Source organism: Melanaphis sacchari, unplaced genomic scaffold (assembly GCF_002803265.2).
Source record: "Melanaphis sacchari strain LSU unplaced genomic scaffold, SCAv2.0 Contig642_pilon_pilon, whole genome shotgun sequence".
Classification (NCBI taxonomy): domain Eukaryota; kingdom Metazoa; phylum Arthropoda; class Insecta; order Hemiptera; family Aphididae; genus Melanaphis; species Melanaphis sacchari.
Genome location: NW_020271456.1, coordinates 1 through 6,527, shown reverse-complemented (window position 1 = coordinate 6,527; position 6,527 = coordinate 1). Strand labels below are relative to the sequence as shown.

General features: G+C 34.5%; 1 pseudogene; it reads right to left on the bottom strand.

Annotated features, from left to right (window-relative positions):
• Window positions 1-4,661: 4,661 nt before the first annotated feature.
• On the bottom strand, window positions 4,662-6,300 carry LOC112600358 (annotated as a pseudogene).
• Window positions 6,301-6,527: the final 227 nt, after the last annotated feature.

The following is a 6,527-nucleotide window of genomic DNA, read 5'->3' as shown; positions in this document are numbered from 1 at the left end:
CGTCTTCAGATCCTGATATTAAACCCCCTTTGTTTTTAAATTTTTAAATTGGAGAAACAGATGAATGACTATAACTATGGTCAGATAATTTGAAATAAACATTTAATACACATGAATCACAATCCAAATTTTTACAATTCCTCTGATAATATATCCTAGTATATAATATAAAATATTATTTTTGCTTCTGCTAATGTTGTATTTAAAGTATTTAGTAGTACTAATCTGTTACAAATATCCTCATCAAATTCTTCAATATATGTTATGTCATATAATATTTTTGCTTGTACCATTTAAATTCAAAATCCCTCCTGAAATATCATCATCAAATACATTACAGTTTCCAGTAGATTTACACTTAATATAATTTTTAAATAAAATTTGTTTTAAAGCAGTTTTAAATTGTACCACGTTAGGGTTGTTAGATGATCCATACCGTTGCCTAATTTAGCAATACGTAATCCGAACGAAGGCCTGATTTGTAATGTTATATAGGAAGTCGGCTATCTAGTTGTTTTATATATCTGTGGTCGCACACGTATGCGAGCGGAAAAAATATATGATAACATGTGATAACAGTGATAACAAATGATAACGTATGTAACGCACGTACGCGATCAGCGGTGGCGGGGTGGCGGAGGGGCGTGGGGTGGCGGGGAGGCCGGGAGGCGGTGTTTGAATCCCCCTTTTCATCCTACTAACGATAATATTCACGACACATGGCTATTTACGGCATCGGATATGGCCCCAGTTTACGACAGTTTGTGGTTGATTAAAGACGTAAAGTGTAATTTATTTTATTCTCTTTTACTGTAAATTGTTCGAGTTAAATTTTTAGTTGTATATAATTTTTGTGTTATTTAATTGTATTTTGATTTATTTTAAACTATGGCTAATCGAGGAATTAAACAAAAAGCTCTTTCTGTTACTGACAAGTTGAACATTTTATACATGTAAGATGAAAAAAGTGTAGAAAAAAATCAAAAAGAAATAGCAAAAGAACTGGATTTACCCGCATCGACTCTGTGAACAATTCTGGCAAACAGAAGTAAAATTGAGAGCAGTGTAATGACCGGTAGTTGTAGACGACAAAAAATAAAACATGGTAATTACGGTGAGCTAGACAAATTTTGTTGGAGTGGTTTAACCAAGCACGTACTTTAAATTTACCTGTCACCTGTGAATGGTAACATTGTCACCGAAAAAGCACATGAAATTACTACATGTCTGAACATTGATAAATTTACTGGATCTGGTAGCTGGATTGATCGGTTCAAGAAAAGGCATGATATTGTGTATCGACAAATTTGTGGCGAAGCAGAGTCCGTTAATAACGCTGATATCGCTGCATGGAGTGAAAATATTTTTCCAAATCTTTTAAAAGAATACTCTTCTATCGATGTCTTCAATGCAGATGAGTTACAGGACTGAATACAGAAGGCTCAGGTATAATCACCTAACCTTAATAAGAATAACACGATTTCAACAATGGAAGGAGTTCTCCAGCAATGCCAATACAGATACGTGGGGAAAACTCTACAAGTGGATTAAGAAAGGAAACTTTTTGAATAACGTTCAAATATCTTTAAAAATCCAGGATGGAGATTTCACAAGATCACCTATGGAGACTGCAAACCTGTTATTAAGGACTCTCGTTCCGCATGACGGCAGTGAGAATAAACTAACGGCAACAAAAGTAGAAACCATGGTACAATGTGATCTAACAACCCAGGAAGTCAAAACAGCTATATGGAGAATAGGTCCGAAAAAAGCGCCTGGTGTCGATAGCATACGGCAGCCATACTACGCAAGGCGTGGCCGATCATACTCCAACAGTTGACACATTTGTACAAAAGATGCTTGGAAAACTCGGCCTTCCCCAATTGCTGGAAAGATGCGGAAATTGTAGTATTACTCAAGAGCAAGGATAAAGACCCGACAGAACCTAAATCATACAGACCGGTGAGCTTACTATCGACACTAACTAAGGTACTTGAAGCACTTATTATCACAAGATTAAAAGGAGAAATATCGGAGAACCTTTCAGAGGATCAACATGGCTTCACACCTCAGAAATCCACTCTCAGTGCGTTTGACTCGTTACTGGGGTGGGTGGATAACAGATCAGAGAAATTAGTATTTTTGGATATATCAGGTGCATTAGACAACCTTAAATGGGATATACTTTTTGAAGACCTGACGAGCCTTGGAGCGGGAAGACACTCGCTTCAAATTATCAAGAGTTATCTTGAAAACAGGAAAGCGCATATAACCATAGAAAACTCCACAGCAAACTGCGTACTTAGTAAAGGGTGCCCACAAGGCTCCCAATCAGGTCCGATTTTGTGGAACGTATCTATGGACCAGGCACTAAAGGCTCATACTACAGAAAAAATAAAATTGGTAGCGTATGCTGATGACCTTGCAATCGCGATTGCAGCTACGAGACTGCCATTAGTAAAGGAAAGGATTACTTCAATTTTAGATAGGATTACATGGTGGGCAGAGGTTAGAGGATTGTGTTACTAGAGCCAGAAAACCCAGGTTATCACTCTAAAAGGTGGCCTAAAACCAGGATATAACATCACGTTTGGTAACGAAATAATTGTATCCAGAAGCCCAGTTAGATATCTTGGAGTTTTTATAGACTACAAGAGAAACTACTGGGAACATATTCGGGAGATTTCGAGAAAATCAGAAAGCATGTATAGTAGGATGAGAATTGCAACATCAGCCAATTGGGGTTTAAAGCAGACGACATCAAAGATTATTTACAAGGCAGTATTTATACCCAGACTAGGATATGCAGTGTCAATATGGGACACGGCTCTGACAACGGTGAAGGCAATAAAATTATTGGGTAGTAAACAACGTCAAGCCCTGTTATCAGTAACTGGGGCATACAAAACCACCTCAACAGATGCTCTGCAGGTAACGGCGGGATGTCTGCCCTGGACCTTGAGTTGAGAATGTTGGCAACAAGAGAAAAGGTAAGACTTGGCAAGCTACAACATGGTTGCATAAAGGAAACAGAAGATGAGATATTGGAAATTTGGCAAAATAGATGGACCAACAGCACCAAGGGTCGATGGACATTCCATTGGTTTCCAGACGTAAAATATAGATATACCGTTCCGATAGAATTATATCACTTCGTCACCCAGTTTATAACTGGTCACGGAAACTTCAATGAAAAATTACATGGATTCAAACTAAAGGACTCTCCACTATGTGGATGTGGAGAACCGGAATCGGCACAACATATACTTTTCGACTGTCCCAGGGTAAACGATCACTGAGAGATACCAAGGCACAAAATGACAAGGGATGGAGAAGACTGGCCTTGTGAGGTAATTGAATTTACCAAATCGAGAACACGTTTCGAAGCCCTAAGACAATTCGCCAAGAACGCGCTTAACAACAGAACGGATAGATAAATAGAATCAAAATCACAAGACTTAATATCATATGGTAACATATGGTACTTAAGTCTGTCACACTGTTACGGGGATTAGAATACGTTGACGGCCCCCCTGGCCAATCGTAAGAGGCGATAAAAAGGAGCAGAGAGTTTGGTAGTACCCAGGGCAACCAAAACTACCCAGGGTAATAGGCACTTGGATATCGATAATTATTGACTGGTATCGATAATTTTTCATCCATGAATGTACCGTAGCCCGTAATACTGTTTACCACGGTATATATATAAATATATTATATATTATATACCGACATGCTATGCTGTTTACTAACTAGAAAGTAGTCCTTATTTTCTTAATAGTCATTACTACATTAGACTCAAGAGTGTTCATTCTTGTAGTTGTGTTTTGTTTTTGTGTACTTAAATGAGTTACATAGTTACGTCTTGCCGTCTTGATGAAATTGGTGGTGCTCTATTGATTATATTTGCTAAGTACCTATTTATTGTTATTATATTATTATTATAAAATAGTTAATATCGGCCTAATATTAAGGCGATATATTTTTTTAATATTAGTTAATACAATATTTACTTATTTATGTAATCATTTATATTAATGAAAAATTAATAATAATTTAAGATTTTAGTTTTAAATCATGGCTCCCAGTAAACTTTGGCGATCGTTTACCAAAATTGATCAAATTTCGGCGTCATGTAATGAATGTAAACAAGTCATAAAAACTTCTGGTAACACATCCAACCTTAAAGCGCATTTGGATTAACATTTAAAAAAAGCAGAAGCTGGGTTTGATGTCCTAAAAAGTAACAAACCTGAACAACAAAACATTTCTAAATTTATTTCCAACAGTGGAGCCAATAAAAATACTTGCAGAAAAGATGTTTCAAATGATCCAGATGACCCATATGTAAATAAAAAATACTTATACTTTTTTTTTAAATATTATAATGTTGATTGATTTGTGAATTGTGCTTACAGTATGTTTTTCAAGATGATAGTAGCGCAACTGATATAAGTTCAATTGCAAGCTCGTCAGAAACAATAGTGTCTATACAATATATTTAACTAACATAATAATATTATATTTTAACGTTTTTTTACTTTTACATACACTAAACATAACTAAAAGTATAAAATGTTAAACATGATTCAGTACAAGGAAAAAAATTAATCTCACATAAACATCTAAAAATTACATATAACATACATTTTTAAATATTTACAATTATATATATATTTACAGATATACATTAATAATAATTTGTATCATCCATAATTTCAGTCTACTCTGTGTCTCTAAGTATTTTAGCCTCTCTAAAAAGAAAAAAAAATATATTATAAAAATAATTAAATAGTTTTACTTTTATAACTCACTGTATAAGATAGTGTCCGTGAACTTTATCCCAAAGTATAACCCTCTTGTCGTCAAAACTATTATATGTTGATTTGTTAGATTTAATGGTCTTCAATTCATGATTAAACGATCATTCTCCGTCTTCGTATCCAAGGTTGTATCTCCAAACAGACATCGATAATGATCGTTGAAGTTCATATGGTTTTTAACCACCATGCCCACGGATTCCTTTCGCTCTGATCTTTTCCTTCCCATTAAGCTTATATGAATAAGACTTTGCGCGGAGTGTACAAAAATGTGTCATAACCTCCCTCTTTGTCTCATCAGAAAACAGACCTGGGATTTTCTTTCTTTTGGGAGTGTAGCATGGATGATCTTGTGGAAAGTCTGATGTATCCATTCGGTCAAGTAAATTGGAATTATTCTCCAGGTCTTGGTAAAAATCATCGGTTTGGATACAGTATACCAGTGAATCTAAAATAACAATATAAATTATTATAAAATAAAATAAAATTAGTTTGAAAGTATTTACCTGTATCGGTATACATGAGCTCAATTTTGCTTCCATAATGAGCTTGCATAACGTCATAGTGGTATTTGTACATGAAGGTCTTAGAAATTTCCAACACTGCAAAACCTGATGAAATCTATATTAAAATATAGTTGCTAATAGAAAATTTAAAGTATATTTACCTATATAAAATAGGCTTGCAAAAATCTATTATTTTATTTTCCAATGAAACTGCGTTGAGAATTTCATCGTATGTAGTACAGTGTTTGAATGTTGTACGGTTTATAAGTTTTTGCAAACTTTTTCACTAGACACCAGCTTAATTTTAATTCTCCGCTGCATCGATTCCATGGTCTTCCCAAAAACGACATTGTTTAATAGTTTAAAAAAGTCCTTTTCAAAGTTGTGTTTCGCTTTCTTTTGCATCTCTGTGTTTAATTCTATATATTTTTTAAGCCAGTCTGACTGATCAAATTGTACAACTCTATGAACCTATAATAAAACTTAATATGTAATAAATAGATAACAAATATTAGAATTTGTTACTTTTTCAATTTGGAGTCCATTTTTAATGGCTTGCTAAAGGTTTCGGTAATGTATCACATAATTTTTCTTTGAATCTAAAGTCGCCATAAGTTTCCTGACCATAGAGACTGGCGGAACACTATTTTTCGGAAGGAATGGCAAGTCATTATGCTTATCATGAAGCTCTTTTGGATATGATATGTCAACCTCGTATACCAGAGACCGATTGGTGATCTCTCGTCTAAATCTTTTAACCCATCTAATTTGGGTTCAACCCACTTAAAGCCTCCGTATGTCATGAAATATGACATTGCGTGACCGTATAAGTTGTTACCTATAATTTAAATAATATATTTAATTTAATATAAAAAATTAGATATAAAATTATATTTACGACCCTGGTAAACCTGCCAGGATTTTGGTTGTGCTGAATCATAATCTGGTGTCTTTTCATTATTCATCTTTGCATATCTTATGCTTGCCTGAATCAACCCCCTTCCCCCCCTCCCGAAATCCTAAAACGATATCTAAAAAAAAAAAAAATGTTTTATCACATAAATAATCTTATTACCTTTCTCAATCATCAGCAAAATGTTATAATCATGAAAAAATTCAAGCCATTGACCCGTAAGTTTAAACATGCAATCGAATGAAAATCCAGGTGCCGTATAGTAAAACGATGGATCCAGGTGGTATG